We start from the raw sequence: 20,217 nt of genomic DNA, 5'->3' as shown, positions 1-20,217 counted from the left end.
TGAAAAACAAATTAAATGAAAGGTTTTTAAACTTTAGCAACTTGCAATCACTTTTGGGTCATCCACCCAAGATCCACCCATGACACACAACAAGAGCTTGATTAAATAATAAAAGTAAAGAAGAGCCAAAGTGGCTGAAGTTTGAGAAACTGAAGTAAATCAGAAAACCCTGTGCTCAGTTTTCTCAATGTGAGAGAAGAGTGTGTAGAAGAGAGCCCTGCAGGGATCTGGTCTCCTCCGTTTGAAGTTGCTGGAGGCGGGGAGGGAGGGAGGAATGTATTTTGGGGGGAGGCGGGATCTTGTGACTCACCAGCAACTTCCTCAGTAGTAGGACAAAAGTAACCGGCAAACTGCATCCCTGTGCGACGCAGACAGGGCTGGCTACACAGGAGAGACGAAAAAAAGTTCCACAGCTGACAAGAGACGCTGCTGAGCGGTGTGAAGGAGTGATCTGATTCCGGTCCTGGTCCAGATCCCGGTCTTGAGGAGGTCGGTTACCACTGACAACTTCCAAAGTTTCTTCCACACTTCAGGCTTTACTTTTGGTAAGACCTTTTAAAAATGTATTTTCATCTTTGTGCACTTCTTTGGACTTATAAGTACAAAAGTATCTAAAAGTTGTTGTTTTTTTTATTCCATGGGAATCAAATTTTGCCATTTCAATGGTTTTTGAATTCAACTGTAGTTTAGTTACTTTCAGCACACCAGTTATATCTTCAGTCAATGTGATGTGGGGGAAAAATAGTGTAATACTTCAATTTTTTTTTTTAAAGTGTGGGCTTGACCTCCTTCAGGGGGTGCAAGAGAGCTTCATGGAAGATGCAGCAGGAAAAAAAAGTGGGGTTCAGAGAGATGCCTTTTCCTAGGATGGTTATTTTTATTTGATATATATTTTAGGAAGAAATCTTAACATAAAGACTTTAAGTAGTGAGAGAACTGAGTTCTTCGTGAATTTAATCAGCTTTTGTGAAACCGTACATGCAATAGTCATGACAGTTACAGATTATGTATCAGGACTTACCTGATATTTTGAATTAAAATGATCTGATTAGCATGAAAATAGTTGTGCTTTATATTGCACGGAGGTCACAATAGATGTTAACAAATATTTTCTAGTGTTAAAAACATTGAAAAGTCTTACATTCAACCAAAGAATAGTATTTAGTGAGAAGTAAAGCATGTTCTGTGTAAGAATTGTGGTTTAATCTTATCTTACTTGTTGTCAGGGTTTATCATTGTCACGGTAAAGCGTGGTCAAACTTATCATTTCACATTTATTTGCACCATAATTGAGATCGACTAAGCTTGAATTAAACACAGATTTACTCTTTGCTTGTCTTGTAGTTTTATTGCTCTCATAAACAAAATGTGAGTAATGATATAAAAGCATGTATGGGCTTGTCATCATGACAAGTAATAATGCTTCACACCTTAGTCAAACACACATGCCTCTGCATCAGCCCACAAAGTCAAACCCTGACGTAGCTGATTGGGGTCTGAACCTTTTCTCCCTGCCTTTGTGGGTTGTTTTTTTTGTTGTTTTTTTTTGCTTCCCCTGTTTAGTCACTCAAATTACAGTGTGCTTTTGTAAAACGCATGCAAAAAGAGAAACAAACGCATGACCCTCCCTTCAGTGGAAGCACTGACTGTATTAGCTTGGGTGACCCACTGAACTGTGCGGAGGAAGGATTAAGGGAACAACTGTTGTGTCACAGAAGGTCCCAGCTGAGCAACACATGAAGGCCTCAGAGAGCAGAAGCCCTCAGGCCAAACGTGTCTTTTCTGAAGCAGCAGGAAGTGGGGTATGGCAGCATGGTGCGCATGGGATGGGTGTGTCTGGGCTGCGGCCTCTGGGTTTGTTTTGTGCGTACATCATCGCATCATAGTGCGTAGCAGTCTCACCTCCGTCATGAGTGTCTGCAGTTACACCTGTTACGTCATGTGGGTGCAGTGGGCACGGTGGGAAAGGGAAGTGTTGAGGCTTGTTAAAGAATCTTGAGGATTTACCAAGGGCATGTGGTTCTGTGACCATTTGAACAGGTCACATAGAATACGACCAGGCTTTGTTTTCAACCTCGTTGGTAGGACTTCTGTATTTACATGCACATATTGACAAGATATACATACTTCCCATTTGCTAGACAATAATACTGCACTTTATGTTGGCAATAAAGTATTGAGATCTTCAGTTACATGCTTCGATTTTGCAACCTTTACCAAATATGGTTTCGCTGAATTTGAATGGACACAAATAGAAGATTTTAATTGAATATCTCAAATGTAAAACTATCCCTTAAAACATTCCTGAAAACAGAAACAGCTGCATTTAAAATCCCTCAGGGACAGACAGAACGATCTCTAAAAAACAACTCCGATACATTTTTAATACAGTCAATCTACATGTCAGTCGATTTGAAACTACATAAGAAGAACACAAGGAGTTAGTGATTTCTTTGTTGTAATATCTATCTAGTCCACAGTATTTGACATTTGATGAAATCAGCCTTATGCTACAGAGAGGAACAGGGTTCAGGAGACCAGAGACTCTCAATAAACACAATGAAGAATGTGAATAATCTCTGCAGCTGAAGAGACCGTTCTTTGGGTTTATCATTGCAAGTAATACCTGTCATATAAATGTAGCCACTTGATTCATGTTAGATGATTTATAATAAAACAAATTGACCTGGTTTTTAAAGGATGAAAGTTTGAAAAGTCAATGACTCCTTATGCTGTCTGGAAATCGCTTTCATTTTATCGTCACTTCAAATAATTCTCACTTCGTCGCAATGGAATTCAGTCCAGCACTTCTCCTTTCTGGTGCTATTGGATTTACACCTTGAAGGGTTTTGAGGGATCCCACTGTGCTTTCACCACTGACAGGTTATTTTTAACCCTAACTATCTGTCATAGTAAAGAGAAGAACCGAGCAGCCAAAAGCCAGTCAGTCTGTCCCATTTAGCATCTGGGAAGTTTGCCCTGACAGAGCCCACGGGCTGTATAATCTATTTGTTTGCCTTTTTCTCTTCCTCTCTCTTCCTCTCTCTCCCTTTCTGTTTCATTGACCATGGTCACATTCTTCGGAGGTCTCAGTGTTTTCCAAAGGTTAGCCCAGCGTGGTGGTTGGAGCCCAGCCAGCTCTAAACTACAGTGGGACTGCAACTAAATGACTCGGACTGGTTGTGGTTGGTTTTATGTGTTGGCACCATTTGAAACCAGGCCAATGATAATGATGGAGGAATCGGCGGTCAAGTGTTTGCAGGTGGTTTAGGAGCAGAATATAGATTTGGTTTGAAGTTGTTTAATTTTGACATTATACAAGTTTTTGTACTGTAGTACTTCAAAGCTCGGCAAAGTTGTTTTTATTCCCCCCAATGATGCCACTAAGGTCATTCGCTTACCAGGTTTCATCGCCAAGATGCAGGTCATATATTGCCTGGTAAAATACATCATGACTAGAATTTCTAATGTTTTCTTTAATTGTTGTTGTTTTTGTTGCTTGGAATTTGAATTACATAAAAGTGTCTTCAGAAATCAATATGTTGGCCATAGTGCTTTTGTAATTGTTTGTCATATTGTAATAATCTTACATTATTGGGCTTTGTATTATAGGTACAAGAGTACAAATGCTGTTTCATAACTATTTCTCAGAAATTTGAAAAAAATGTAATCCAATCCAGCTTTTAGCTATTTCAACTGATTAAAAATACCACATCTCCATTACTTGTGAGACCAAATAAGGCAAATTGAAACCTTTGCTGTTGTGTTAATAAATCCAGTCTGGCACATGACTCTCGTCCAACTACGTCAGTGGAAGAACAATGACACATCATATGGTTTTGACTACCCTTTGTATTGGAATTTAAATATCTTGTATGTATGGTTATTTTTCTTTGTATGAATGTGTCTTCCTGGCTGGTAGTTTCCTGCTCAATAGGATGTGGGGGCGCGTGGCTGGCAACAGGAGTGTGTCTGCGTTCCCTGAAATGGGGGAAGTGACCTCAAATTTCCTGTGTGGGGATGGCCAGGTGCTGTGGTGTTATTGTGTAGGTCGCAAGACTTCCTTCATGGATGCTTTGTTGGTAAATGTCTGAAATTTGATCTTCAGAGTCAGGGCCCCTGTGGGAGGCCACGTGCCTCACCATCCAGACATCTAGCATCACTCGCTCTTTCTTTATGATCTTCATCATCATCTGCTGCAGTGTTCACTCTATCCGAGGTTTTATGTTAAGAGGACATAAACTTTATATAGGTAGTGCACGAGTGTGAAAGGTAACTGAGTCTGTGCTAATGGGGTAATTAAATTCCTCCATGGATACAATTACTGGTTTATACCCAGCACTTACCTGTTACTGTCAAAGGAATTGCTGCATTCAGAGAAAATACCAAATTGTGAGCACAAAAGAGTCGATGCCTCTTAACTGCATGCTCACTAGTTTAGTACAAACTAATTATATGCCCTGAAAGAAGGAAGTTCTGCATTTCCTCTGCCCACCTTTTACCTGGCTTACTCCAATTTTCCACATCTGTGGTGTTGCATCTATCACACATTGACAAAATGGAACATGCTTCAACATAATCAGCGTCTCCTCTGCACTGTCTCATATGAAACAGATGTTGTTTGGGTGCAAGGAACCTGTCCATTCACTGCCGCATCATCACGATCTGTCTTACGTTGAAGAAGTGCGTGAGTCAGCCGTGACTGTTTTCCTGCACCCTCGCCTAAAGGAGGGAGGCTACCTTCATGCAACAGACGCTTGTATGACTTCGCAAGAACTCAAGGAACGAAGTGTTGTGCAAAATGTGCAGTGTAAATCTCTTTCCTCCATTATGTGCTCAACCTGCCTGGGTTTGTTTCTTTGGATCGAGAACTCTGAAAAACCGGTCTCGATTTCCTTGGAGCTTTCTCACCTTGACTGTGGGATCAAGAAATCTTTTCCAATGAAATGCAGAGCTGTCAGGTGGTGCGTAATGTGACGGTTTGCGCAATACTTTGGCACCGATGAAAGATGTTATTCTCAGAAAGCAACATGTTTCTACATCGGGACTAAGCATTGCAAGTCGCATCAAGAAGCAAAGAGAAGGGAGTACTAAGAGGGAAGCAGAAGTTTAAGCCTTGTGGACAAATTGCAGTGGTCTAAAACAACTGGTAATGCAATGTGTACTATAAATTTGTACAACTCCTGGTTATGGTGGGCTGCGGCTAAATCACAGGATAGCCTATGGTTAATGGAAGGAGCTGAAGACAGGAAAGTTGAGTAAGGGGAATAGCTCCAGAACACAAGGTAATAAGATGTTATTCTACCCTGATATGTCTCCACTGAGAGGGATGACAAAGTGAGGAGCCGAGCATTACACTTCATACTACAGCACCACATCTTTATATCTGGGCTACCAGAGTGATATTCTCAATACGTTTGTTATTGGTGCCCAACCTCTGGTCCACAATTATCATGACTTCTCTCAGAGGTAGATCATGAATAAATTGCTACATGCTGCACTTACTTTTGGCTTAGTGAAGAATTTTATGCAAAATATCTCATGCTCGCTGACATTCATGGCCACTATGGTATCTTTCAATCGGAGCATGCAATAAAGTTGAGCTATAGTTTGAGCAAGTCTACAATAATGCAATACTGACCGTCAACTAAGAACGTGGTTTTGTTTCTGTTGGAAAAACAATGTTGTCATTGTTCCCATTCGATGTTCTTGTACACTGGTTTAACTGAGCAATAATCTGAGTGCATGTGGCTTGACTATGCATTGATATCCAGCAGGCATCAAACGAGACACACCATGCCTGAAGCTCAAAGTGCCACCTTTCAAAACACGGCAACCCCCAGAGAGAGTGTAGGCCGTTAACAAAGTATTTCTCCCCAACAACAAGCTCACAGAACTCTGCTCTCATAACAGATGTCTTGGGGAGGTAATTAAACCTTGGCTGTGTATATGTGCTCTGTTTGTTTCACCGTGCCACCACTACCGTATCCCCACCTTCTCCCCATGCTGGAGTGGTGGTTGTGTCTTTATATGGCTTGTTACTTGAGTTTGCTGCAATGGCAGCCGCATTAGTGTTGATTGCTTCCCAGATACTTAATAGTGTTGGCCTCCACATCTGCAAAGAATGAACCTGGGCCCGTGACATCACTGGAGACCAAGTACAGACATGAGTTTGGGTGTGTGGTGAGGCGTTGGTGTTTAGCATGTGTTCGCTTTTATTTGAATACACATAAACGCTCAGTGTTGCACAACTGCCTTCCAGGAATGAACTGCATGAGAAGACATTACTTGTTGAGATTTGAAGTGTATTATCTTGTCTCTGATAAGTACAACACTGTTTATTTGGAGTGCAGCTGTGAGGGAGGTCATTCCCCTCGCTTAAAGTAAACGCAATAAAGATGCCTGCTCTGCATGATGAAACTAGCAAGTGATCAAGAATGTGACTCCTTAACAAGAATTTCTCGCACTATCTCGTTCCATCATCGTTCCCTTTAGTCTTTTTTCCTGCTCACGAGCATTTGCAGACTTTGTTTCACCCTCTTGCTTTCGTCTCTGAGGCTGCGAGAGACAATGCTCTCCTCTGCAGAGGAGGCAGGCTGAAACAAGCCAGACTCGCGACACAGACACTCTGCAGTCTGCATTTATGTCAGTCTCTCAATTTAGTTGTATATGACAGTTCTTCCCTTTTTGGAATAAACACACAAGAGTGCATTTGGCACTGCTTGGGCACACTTTGGCATGGCTTTGTGAAGCTGTCACAGTTGCATTGAATAGGCATAGAAAGTAGGCAGGATGCTTCTTGGCCTTCTTCGCTTCCCTGTCTTGTCTCACCTTCATGAGATACTGATCAGCCTTCATACTGAGTCTTGTGAAAGCCATAAATGGGAGAAGTGGCCTTTGTGTGGCTATAAAAGGATGTCAGCTCTGCGACAAAGAGAAAACAAAAATGGACAACCGGGATGAGCAACGGAGTGCGCAGGGTGAATTTTGTGTCTTCCCCATTTGAATTAGGAGACAGAACAAAGTAAGAGGGAGTGGCCCAAGCAAGGTTTTATTGCCTGCAGTTCCATCTGTCAATGGTCTGTTGCAGAAAGGTGTAATTGAAGCTGAACACAAGCCCCTCTGTGTATACTTTGCTCTGCGTATCACCTCTTCAGCCTGGGAAAAAAAAAAAAATCCATTAATCTGCAGGCATTTCAGCAACTATTTACCCTTATCAGAACCAATGTACACAAGTGAAGGAACATGTTGTGACTTCCCTGATGCGTCTGGCGTCGTGTCTCACGCACCTTGTGCAATTAAAGTTCTCTCAAGCAGTACAGTGCGATCATTACAATGAAGAACTGCTATATTTGACAGTGTGTTTACGACCAGCACATCAAACTGAGCGATGGCATGCTTGTTGTGAATGAGCATAACTCAGTCCTGATGGAGGGAATTTACAGAGCTTCAACACCAGACAGTTCTGGAAGCGTTGTGTTAGTTTGACAAGTATTAAGCAGAATCCTCTGGCAGTGACAGTCTCAATATTAAATACATCACAACAAGAGCGATAAAGAGTTTTTATTTTTTTCACTGTTATCAGGCTTCTATCTAGTATTCCAAGTTGTTTATTTATTTATTTTGCTCCCATTGACAAAATTCTTCATGTTTAAATAGATATGATAAAAAAAATCAAAAACAAAACCATGTTACTCGATTATGACAGCAGTAATAAAATACTGGTTTAATAAAACAAGCCATTAAAAGCCTGCTCTACTTCCACAGGTGTGTTTTAAGGTGCCTTGTAGGACCTGTTTATGCAACTTTTGGTGCGTTTTGAGGGTCCGTTTACACAACAATGGTACTTGAAGTTACTGAAAAGGGAACTTCCAAGGTGGAACTTCTTGAAAATGCTCCAACTCTGTAATTGGAGAAAAACAAAAAAAAGTTTTTTATGAAACGTAAATCGCAAATCGTTGTCTGCATACGCGACAAAGATTAATTCATAACGATGACTGCAGTGTGCGCTCCTCACCCTTGAATTTATCAGCGGTTCTCTAATAAAGTGCATACTTCCTATATCATAATGTGAGTCACATGTGGTAACACTTTTTTCTTTTTCTTTCTTACAAACAACCGAGTGAACTGAGTGGGCCAAAACAACAAATAAAGACAGTTTAAAGGAACTTCGAGGTTTACAGCGTGCTCTTCTCTGCAAACATACAGATGTTTTTACTCCATTAAAACCACATCCATTCGTAGCCCTACAAGCCATGTAAACGAACATCGTTTTCAAAATGTGTTAATGTGTAACTTTTCTGAAATGAAGAAGCTAAAACAAGGCATTTTCACTTGAAAGGTTGTTACGTGAATGAGGCCTGAAAGATGCCCACTGAAGCACCAGCTCTTTTGCAGTATTTTCACTGAGTCATTCATTTTTGGGGCGCAACAAACTCAGAGACTGTCATTTTAAACAATGATGCGACCAACAAAACTTGGTGTTCATAAATTGATCTGCATGTAAAAATATGGATTTTAAAGTGGGTTACGCAGCTAACAGGAGGTCAGTATAAGGGGGCCAAGATGGGAGTAATATGACAATATTTGTTTGATATTAGCAGATACTTGCAGTTATCTATTTGAATGCATATTGTTACTTAGAATGGCTGTAGAAATTACAACGGAAGTGAAGGAAGGTGATGCAACACAGCATGTGGAGAGTAACAAAGCAATCAGTTGTTGGAAGAGTGAACAGATGGATAAAAAACAGAGTTTCTTCAAAGAGACTTCAGTTTTAGAACCATGAGAACAAAGCAATCCAGCTTTAATTTGAAAGTGTGTCCGATAATGCCCCAAACAAAATCTTTCTATAACAGTGCACAGAGTGGAATAACTGCATTATCAACAAAATGGCGATTACTTGAGTACATTCCAAATTTGTTCACACAAAAAAGACAAAAGTCCTAATTGTTTTTTTCTTTTTTTAACAAGAGACATTTATAATGAAAACACATGCAAATAGAAATGTCATATACAAAATGTATTTGGATGTTTTATTTTTGTGCACTTTTGTAAATTCCTGTTCAGAATAATAAGGTGTTGCACATATTTTTTCGACTATTTTTTCTTTATTTCCTTATCTAGTTCCAGTATGGATCTGAGTGACACAAATGGGTTTCATATAGATTTCACCGAAAAGTGCAAATGAGCACGTTTCATTTGAAAATCTTGAACTTAGACCACATTTTCAAATATGATTCGCTGACTTTGTGTTCAAGAAATTGTCACCCTTGTAGTCTCCTCTCACCACAGTTCACAAAATGACTAAAAGACAGCACACATTACTTCATGAATGATGGGCAAACCTCAAGCTGTAGTAATATAACATTTCTGTCTTTCCACCACAGCTGGAAAAGAATAGATGGGCACACACATTCGACTGTGCTGTGGTGCACGTGGTATAGTAATACATAAACAGATGGGAAAGTGAAGTTGAAGTATAGTGACGTGGAGTGCTTTTGTAGCAATTTAATTTAGTTTGACTGCAAAAAATTACAGATGTCTAGACCTCAGTGTTGTGCGCTATAAAGACATATATATTATATGCCAGTGGAAATGTCTTTTTTTCCTGCCAATGAAAACCTTTTATCTCTTGGAACATCACTGGAGAAATAAAATAGATACAATTAAAAATATTCCATCAGGTGTGGATTTCACTTCATGTAGTTAACCACAATGTGGTGTCTATTTTCTTATCTGAGCATTAATAGTTACTGTGAAAGTTCACTGCTATTACACAGAAATAAAGCTGTCTCAGAGATGTTGGAAGAATTTCGTGACAGATGCCGAACCCCATTACAAATAGCAGCTGACCGTATTGTGTTTGTCTTGGGCAGTTGGCCAAACCACCTACAGAGATACAGAGGTACTTGACCACATTAACAGACACAAAGTGTGAATGTTACACATGCCCGCCACCAATATACAAATGCATTTTATATAAGTGGGCATTGACTGTTAAATGCTGACCCAGTGAAAAAGACAGATGGATGAACTTTACTCATGTCAAGTGTAACTTTGATGAATCATATTGTCTATAATTCATTGAAGTAGGTACATTTAAAATAAAGGGTGAGATTTATGTTTTGACCCATGAAAGATATTTTTTTACATCGATTCAACCCAGCATCAAATGAAGATGAACAAATCTATTCAGGAGCTGTACTTCCACCTCCCTGGAAGTTGCTCAGAACTGTACATTGTGTTTACTCTGATCCACTCACTAGCCTTGCAAGCCCCACTGAGTTGTTTTCTTCTTTACTTGTCCTTAGGACCGCCATACGTTTGCAATTCTGTTCGCGCTTTAATGGGCCCAAACACTGAGCTTCAAACAGAACCACATCCAATGTTGGCAATGGAAATTAGATCAATGGGTAGAATGTGGGCCAGACGGTGAGCAAAGCGCAGCAGAGGGCCAATGACACAAGCACCATGACTTCACTGTGGAAGCATTCAACCCCCCTTAAAAAACCCCATCCCTCATCCCATTGCACGCTTTCTCAACACTAGTGAGTGGAAACTGTATAAGGTTTAATGAATGCTGAAGAAAGAATGGAGCAAAATGCGTCCTGCCATAGGACAAGTCATGCACAATGACGATCACCAGTCAGACTATGCTTTACTTCTGGTTATTGGTCAGGGCAGTAATAAACCACCATTGTGGAGCTCTGTCTGTCATGTAGCTTTTACTTTTACTTGTTTCAGTGGATCCTGTTAGTTCAGTGCTCAAAGAGGAGCCATACATCTTGTTGATTTACTCATCGCATGACACACATTTACACTATGCTTGATTGATGGCGAGACCGTAGAGCTTGACAAGAACCTAGTGGCCTCTGCTTGGTTCTTCACTTTGTTTGTATCTGCTTTGTGTTCAGCTCTTTTTCCCAAAACCCTTCAAGCCAAAGATTCTCCTCTGTAGGAAAGAGCAGCGGGACAAAAAGAGAATGAGGTCAGAGGAGAGTCGTGCAAGACTTGTGGTTAATAGATTGAAAAAGATAGACAGGTTTGCTTGGGTAGCAATATAATTCAGCCACGCTATCAGTGTTTACCAAAGCACCTGTTTTTTGTGTCGCCACTCCATTTAACAACTGCAGCCAGGACTTTGCATTTTATCACTGATAATGAATTAGGCAGGGAAGATGAATGGTGTTTTGCATGGCTGCATGATAAAGAGATCCCAGTGTGTGACACGCTGAGATAAGGACCTGACGGATTGCAGCTCTCTTCTGGCAAAGTCAAGAAACTAGCTCTAGGATTTCTGAACTTGCAGGTCTTCCTGAGAGTTAAACAAACCCCAGATAAATCCTCTGAAATCTGTTGTCTGTCAAAGGTAGCCCAGTGTTTTTTGATACCAGAGCTAATCAGTTTTAGGCGAGTACATGTTTACATCTAACACTATCACTCCGTCTTCAGCTCTGACATTTAACAAGACGTACCTGCAGCCTGGGCTCGACACAGTTAAGTCTACCTACATAGCCACTCGCGCATCATGGGTGGATGCAAAACCTTGAAAATGAAGTAAATAGTAGTAAGCTACAAGGTTTGAACCTATATTGGAAGTGCAGCAGTCGCAGGAGAAAGAGGTAGGTGGGTTTGTGACGTTAGGAGCAAAAGGGTGGAGGCAGTGGAGGATGCATGGCAGCATGATTTATGGACACCTTTTGAAGTGAGCTCACTGCAGCCTCACTGCCTGCTTGCTGCCTTTCAGAGCTGAGGCATGACTTCTCCTGGTAGCATGACAAGGAGGATAAAGTACTTTTAGGTCAGCCATGTCAGCGAGTTTACCTCTTACATATACACGTCCTCATATTGTAACAAATCTCTAGTGTTTGTTTGGTTTCCAACCAGCAGAAATCTGCTGCCAAAATATCCACCAGACATGTGACGCTCTCCTCAGTAGCCCATTAGAAGGTCAATGCAAACAGGGAGATGAACAAAGAGGAAAAGGAGGAGGTCCTTCTGTGGATCGTAAAAACTGGGTCACAAGGGGATTTGTTCCTACACTGTCCTTTTTTTTTCTTTTTTTTTTTTTGCTTCAGTATGCAGAATTATCTGGGGAAATTTATGGTATCTCCAGTAAAGCCTTGATGGAAACTGATTTTTATCATCCTCTGCAGTTTAAAGCTCGGTCTGCTATAGTCTCACCAGTGATGACATCACTCTTTGAATAAGTGAAGCTTCCATCTTCTGGTCTGCTCATGAGGGTTGAGGGCTGAGGAGGGCGACTTGGCATCACTCTGTCCTGGTTTGTCAGTCTGCTCTGAATTCATCATCTGCTCGATTTGTTTGGATTGCTGTTACCCAGATCGTCCCACTTTGTTTGAAAGTCATTTCCTAAACACATCAAATTGTTTGATCTTATCAACTTCATTCATGTGAGCAGAAAAGCTGGGGATCATGGATATGAGGGATAATTACGCTCAACAGGAAGTCCCCACAAAGAGACTTAAACAAACTTTGGGTGTGTGTATGCAGCTGCTCTCTGTGTGTGCTCGTCGTTTACAATTCACTCATTGTCCACCAGTTTGTTTATTTTTTTGTTTGATCCCTCTATCTCCTTCAGCTTTGTGCACAAAACTGGAGGTGTGGGTCTCCATCTGCACAAGGCTGCAGGTGTGTTTTAGCAACTTTATCCCTCTCTTTTTTTACATATTACACTGCCTTTTCAGTGCAACTGTGTGTTTACAAATCTGTCACCACCTGTTTGAGAAGTCCCAGAGATGTCTCTGTTTGGGGTAAGAGGAAAAAGCACAGTGGGAGTTCACACTGTCTTGTACTTCTCATTATGATTCTTCCAAAATTGGAACTGGAAGGTCAATGCTGTAAACACTTAAGAAAAAAAGTTTAAGCAGCATCTGCTGGGTTTATATAAAAAAATCTATAAATAATTAGTGTCATGCATTACTCAGTCTTTCGGAAATGTAACCTGGAAATATGACGAGCCATTGAGATGCTTTGTGAAGGAAACTTATAGTGAGAAAAGTTTGTTGATTTTAGAAATCACATCATATATTATATACATCAACACATTTTTTTTCTACAGCTGTTGTAAACTGAGGATTGTTGTGAATACCCAGTAACAACCCTACTGTATTTGGTACATAGCAGTTGAACAGTCAGTGGTATGGAAATATTACAAAGTAGAAAGAGAACACGGTAAACCTGATTCCCAAACTTGCAATATCTGCAATACCATCATTTCCAGAAGGGGAAGCATCAGAGCTTCATTCTGTGCAACCGGTTTCATACGATATCTAAGCAGAGTTTTTTGTAATTGCAATGCAACTGTGCACAACTAAAGGTGTGTGTCACACTAACGCAACACCTCAAAAGTGCCTTGAAGAGGTGGACTCGGGGCGACAAACAATCAGAGTAGATGCTTATGCCACAAAGCTAAAGGTGAGCTAAAAAAGTTCCTGTATTTCAATGCCCGATGCAAATTGTTTTATAAATGCATAGATAACAACATGCACGGACATTGATGTTGACATTGATGCCATGTTCAGTAAATGCCTTATGGAGAGGGTCTTTAAGCTCTCTGCATAACAATCTGCATCAAGGCAAAACAATTCCAGGTTAGTGACTGACAATGTATTCCAGATTCCACCTTACTGGAGCTATTCAACAAAGTATGTGACAACATACAAGGTCATTTGTAACTAAAATTGACCACTATTAGTTTTATTGCAGACATCTGGAGCTCTAAAAGTTGCTTCATCTCACTGCTAAGCCTCCTTACACAAAACAAGGTCATTTGATTTGTATACCATAATACCACTTTGCAGGTCAATACAGGGAAAAAGTTTCAAAAAAAAAAAAAAAAAAAAGATTGGGATTGTGGGCCAAAAATTCTAATCCCATTCCTCTCATTGTATTTCATAGTATTTCCACATATCCCACCTCTTTTTGAATGCAAATTCATGTTTGCAAACATGTTCTTGTCTTTTTGAGAAGTCTCAGAGATGTCTCTCTTTGGGATAAAAACAGGAAACACAGTGTGTGTTCAGACTGTCAAGGACTTTCATTTCTATTAGCAGGTCAATGGGCTGTATAGTATGAAGTAAAACAAGAATTCAAGAGGGGTCTTTGTTTGTAAGCCTTGTTGCAGCTAATTGTATGTTTATATTTGTACAACTTGACATACTAATAATGGTTTGTTGATTTTAATATTCATCATATGCTGTCAGAGCAATTGGTTGAAGTTGGCACAACTTATGTGGCCTTTTTAGGAACTGAAATGGGCTACTTCCTGCTTTGTCTGGTCCAACATCTTAAATCTGGAAGGTTGTAATTCCCTCGAAGTTGGGCCACTTGATCATTTTTACAGTGTAGGAAATGATCCTACATTTGTTTCTCAGACAAACTACCAGAGTGAAGGAAGAGCACATTATGTTTTTATGACAGGAAAGAGATGCACTGGGTTGGTTCAGAGGTCAACCCACATTACAATGTCTATTTTTAGGCTTTATGCTCTATGTTTTTGCACTGCAGTGATTTGAAATCCACGTATGATAGCGTGCGTTTAACTTAGCTGTGATGTCAGGTTCATTTTAAGCCAGTTCGACCTGATTTTTAACATGTGCATTTGCAGGCTTCACTCCAGACACAGTCAGGAAGTCCAAAAATCTTCCCAAATGATCTAAGTTTTGGGAAGTGTTACTAGGATAGCTGAGTTCCCCAGTGGGCTCAATATTTGTTTTGGTGTAACACATTGATTTCCACATTGCCAGTGAATCTTTAATAAAACACTGAGCTGTGTCGTCTGTCAGATGAGAGCTGTGCATCACTGCCAAGAGGTTTACGGTCCCGGCAATTCAGGGCATTATTTACAGTTTGCCATGGAGACGTGTCTGAGAAAGGGAAAAATGGCCGCATTTACTGGAAATTACTTCCAAGATAGTCACTCCAGCCGGTTCACATTTGGCACATTCCCTCAGTTCTCTTTGCCAACGTAAAGCTTTTTAAAGCATGAACTCATCTTCTCAAGGTTACAGAGTCAAAGGGGGAGAGGTGAGTATTTTAGGTCAGCTGTGGTTGTGAAAGATAATTTGTGCAGCTGTTGTCAAGAATGGAGGTTGTTCCTGCCTAAAATGCCAAGTATTATACCCACGACGGCCCTCGGTACCTAGTGATTTAAAACATCCACCTGCTTAGAACAACATGCTGAATAAATGAATATCCATGTTTGTTGATTTTCTGATGTGTTTAAGCAACTATTACTTTCCAAAATATCTTGTCTGGGCATTAACCTCAAGGTCAGGTGCCACCACTGCAGCCACGAGCCGCAAGTCTGAAAGAGTTATAAATAATTGCTTGCAGGTGTGTGTGTGTGTGTGTGTGTGTGTGTGTGTGTGTGTGTGTGTGTGTGTGTGTGTGTGTGTGTGTGTGTGTGTGGCATGCTTAGATTGCTGAGAGTGCAGTCTGTGAAACCTTAACCCAGTTGCTTGATGTCATGGCAAGTCGTGCTGACTCAGCAACTTTAGGAGACCACCTGGGAATGACTAGAAGTCTGCAGGAGCCATTTTGTGTCGATTGTTTCACAGTAATCTGACGTGTTTAGTACCGATGTGTGACTACTAACCACAAAGGGAGTATGCAAACAGCAGTGGTCAAGCACTTAAGTCGAAATGATGACTCAGCCTTCACAGTCTGTGTCACTGGGCTTTTCACCTTTTAAATTAACATTTTAAATGGTGTAAATTCTGCAAACATACTACTATATGAAGCTTTATATTCAATGAGTTTTATTGTACCGATTTTAATGAGTGAACCAATATTTTCTGTGCATTTTCAGGTAAACGTCACCAGCTGAGTGGGTGAAATGAATCTTGGTGTTTGGTGTTCTTTAATAATTTACTATCGAGGCTTAGTTTTATTACTGGAATGAGAATCAAAGCAAAGTTAAGGTATATATAATAATTTCCAATATCAATGTTAGTGCCCTCTGAGGAAAAAGTTCATGTGTGTGATGGCTTTTTTAGTAAAACACATTTATTTTCTGAAGCACACTTTTTGATGGATGATCAACAGGACTAAAATATGAAATAATTTTTCGTTTATTATAAGGTCAAAAAGCTGCACACATGCAAATTTACCGAAGCGCAACAATAAGAATATTGTCATAGGAGAAAGGTAATGCATGTTTTTATTCATCTGTGGTGGCCTCAGAACCCCACAGGCAGTAGTCCAAAGGCCTTCGCCTTAAATCCATATTAGGAGCCATATAAATAAAATGTGTTTGCCTAATTTTACCTTAAATCTCATTGCTGACAGTCTGAAGGAGTTCGATTTATTTGCAGAAACACTTCAGAGGCATTTTTTGATGGAGTGAGTCGAGCGATATCTGCTGATTCGCCAGGCCATGAAACAAATACGCAGATAAAATTAGATTTCTGTCTTGCCACCAAAGCTATTGCATCAGAAGGACTCTTTCTGTTCCCCCTCTGGAGGTTGATCCTGTGAAAACAACATCCTCTCGTGGGGCTTGCAAAGCAGTAACTGAATCAACCAGCTCACAAGTGGAAGTACCCTGACCTCACCAGGCACGACTCTGATTCTGACCAGATTTGAATAGAGTCTGTACTGTGTACACAAGCTAAATATGTGGGTGAAGAACGGCCCTTGAAAAGGTGCATGTGCTCAAGCTGAATGCAGGGCTGTTCTCCTCAGCAAAACAAAGCCTGTGTTAAAAATTGAGATGGTTTTCTGAGGGAAGGCTTCACATTTCAAAGGGATCCCCTATCGTTTTGATCACAGGGTTTGAGGATGATGGGGAGGATGTGAAGATAGAAGGAAAGTGACTGAGATAACCATGTTTGGGCACAAATCTGAGATGGGAAACTTTTGAGTAACAGGGTTCCTGGGAATAATGGGCTTGTTTGTTCAAAGAGAAATGACATGCAGTTATACAAAGGTAGAAAAAAAAGAAACCTCTCAAAACACTTAGTGAAACCCCCAGAAAATAAGATCCCTTTTCTTTAAAACAACACACTTATCTTTGTGAAAATGTGTACAGGCATCAGCTTTTAATTCAATTGTTGAATACTGGCTGTTGATCACAAGTTCTTTTTACCTCCATTGTTTCTGCATTCCTCACCACCCTGTTTACCACCTCAAAGGGTATCCCAAGATTACCCAGTAAACTGTCAAGAGTTTTTTTTTTTCTTCTGAGCTTTCAAGATTTGCTTTCACCTTTGTCACTCTCATCCTACTTTTCTCTCTTCCATCTAAACATTTACTGGCAAATACCAGTGCAGAGTCAAAGAAAAGAAAAGAAAAAAGGAAAACAACCTTTCTTGCATTCTGCAGGCAGTGACTCTACAAAACCTCCACTGGCACACAGGAGTTAACTGCATAGTTTCCCCAAATGCAAACCAGATGTGAAGCACTAATGTATGGCAGCATTTTTTTTCCTCAAAGGAAGACAAATGTAGGCCAAAAATGCAGTCATTTGGCCTCCACACACAGTGATACAATAATAAATTCATATTCATTTCAAGTCCAAACTCTCCATCCTGGTGGTTGGGACAGTACTGTATGATTTAGTGTAATTACAATGTTATTGGTAGGTGTTGAGGAACGTTTGGATTGAGATGGACTCGTGGAAGCAAGAAGACAACAAGTGACAGTTGTGTTTTCTGCTGCATTCCTCATTAGATGGTTTTGTCATCCTGCGTGGAGTCATCCCCGCCAGCACGTCCTTCAGACTGACTTTGCCAAAGGACTGTCAAGATGATGACAAACTTGGGTTTTAAGTGCAGCTGAATGGACGTCAGTGTGTGATGTGCTTTTGGATATCTTCAGTCCAAATTTAAATCATTGTTTGAAAATCCTTTTAATAAATTACTTCAGAAAGCTTAAGATACGGTGCTTGTGGCCAACATTCACTCGAAGCTTTCCTCTAATGCTGCAGTGAGAACCGTACAACAGTATGAAGGCTAATATTAGGAGACATCAAGTCATATCCACACACTTGCATTGTCATTATAAGTTGCCAAGAAGGGACAAATTACAAAGGCCACAGTGACATTTTCTGCTTGCAAGTATTCATTTTCCTCCTTTATGTTTATGACGTTGGCTTTGATTTGAGCCTTCTGTTGCCTCCCACTCCACACCAGGCGGTGTTTAAATGCTCAGGGACAATAACAGGTTAGTGTTCCAGTGTCTGGTCCTGCAGCCTGTACTCTGTCGTCAAGTCTGACCCAGGATCCCACAGCAGTCTCAGGTAGCCCCGCACCAACTCCCCCATCTACCTTGTCCTCTTCATCCTGCTCCAACAGATGCTTGATGTTGTTCAAAGAAACTTAGTGGATTAAACTTCAGTTTCCTAGTCATCATTTCGAGCCACATACTCATCCAGCGTGCTCGGAAATGTGGGTGGCCCGAGTTTCCTCAAATGCAAGACAAAGAGACAAAAAATGACGACATGCATAGAAGAGCCACTGGTTATTTAACAGTAGTGTCTCAACGGTGGCTGAGTACTGGCTCCATTGTGTAAACTCTGATGACCACAGATTGCTCACAGCCCAAATTGTTATGAGGTTAATTGTAGTTATGGTTTTCTGTCTTAGAATCAGTGTCAGATCGTCACTAAACAGCCCAATGTTGACTGGATTGTCAGCGTGTTGTGGTGAGCCTGTTTGTTACATTCAAATACGCATATTTTAGCTCAACATCAGAATTAAGATGTTTCTTGGACCAGCGCTTGTTTAAATAAGCACTTCATTGTATGAATGCCGCTGCAGCATTATCACTTCTCCACGAGTAATTTCCCCCTCTTCCTGTGATAACATTCATTGCCTCTGTGTGTTCTTTTGATTACCAAACCTCATTTAATCTGATCCAGTGAAAGCCGGCAGGATACATTTGACAGTTTTACAACAAATATATTTAGATGCAGACTCTTGCGTTGTTGTGTTGGGAACTTAATGCTTCTGACCACTTCTAGTGGTATTCATGAAAACAATTAGTCATGTTGATGTGATTTAGTTTGTGGAGTGACTCTTCTTCAAGAATGTGGACATGGAAACTCATCCTAACAGGCCTGACCCCAGTTGCCAGAAAAAAACAAACATGAATGTAATCCCTCCGAGAACTCAAGTTCTTAACCATTGTCAAAGAAAAGAAAAAAAGATTAAAAAAAATAAAAAATCTTCATTGTGCAAGTCATACATTTACTGGCATTAGTCACCAAAAAGAAATCCTTCCACCGTCAAGAGTGGCCGGAATAAATACGATCAGAGGACATCTGCATCAGGCTCCCTTCAAGTGGAAACACACATGACCTTTTCTGATGATTTATTTTTGATATGCTTAATCAGGCTCTTAAATTATATCCTTTTGTGTCCAGTGCTGCACTTTTTCTCCATCCTCAAACTCACCAAGGAGCTTTACAGTGTCTGGAAGTTGTCCAGGCACAAGACAAGACACAGTGAGAATTTAAGCTTCTGCTCAAGCATGCATTTTTTTTCCCGAAGTGACACCTTCATATCGTTTGTGTTACACTCCTATTCAAATCTTTTCTCACTTATCTCTGGGATGTATATTAAAGGAAGCAGGTGTAAGCTGGACGGAGACAACACACTGCCTTTTCTAGTGTCCAAATCTATGTTCTGCCAAAACCACTTGACTTTTAAAGAGATTGAGTAGCTTTTCTTGCTGCTAGTTTTTAAAAGTAATTCAGACCTTACTGCACACAGTAAAATCCACCCTTGCTGAAGTATCCATTTGGTTATAAAAGCACAAGTCCCACTGGACCTATAAATGGACCTAACAAGTCCAGCAATCGCCCGTCTATTGAATTGTTTGTTTTTATGTATATTGCTTGCAGACTTTTACTGCAGCATACCCGGACCGTTTGTATGATAGCTGCCTGGATTTTAGAATGAGCTGCCACCACTTCATTGGCCTTCATTGGTCAATACGTTTGCACCATTTCCGAATTCCTATGCATGTGAGATATGTGTATAAGCATTATTGAAGCAATATAATAGTTTTTTTTTCTGTTGTCGCTTGGAAGAAGAAATTGAATAAGTCATATCAACATGCTGTCATGAAATAACAAGAACAGAATTAATGCCTCATTGAACATTTTAATGAAAGTCCATGGTTGAAATACAATGAAATATAAAAGAAATTAAGAAACATCTTTGCACGGCTGATTTAATTATATTAAAA

General features: G+C 40.3%; 1 protein-coding gene across 1 annotated transcript in view; it reads left to right on the top strand.

Annotated features, from left to right (window-relative positions):
- The first annotated feature begins 380 nt into the window (after positions 1-380).
- The window catches only part of fhl3a (four and a half LIM domains 3a), a 32,077-nt gene continuing 12,240 nt past the window's right edge, over positions 381-20,217 (top strand). The window contains exon 1 of the mRNA XM_080500768.1: positions 381-545. The gene's annotated coding sequence lies outside the window, so the exon portion shown is untranslated. The remainder of the gene's footprint in view (positions 546-20,217) is intronic.

Source organism: Blennius ocellaris (genome assembly GCF_963422515.1).
Source record: "Blennius ocellaris genome assembly, chromosome: 8".
NCBI classification, from domain to species: domain Eukaryota; kingdom Metazoa; phylum Chordata; class Actinopteri; order Blenniiformes; family Blenniidae; genus Blennius; species Blennius ocellaris.
This window is presented reverse-complemented; position numbering and strand designations above follow the sequence as displayed.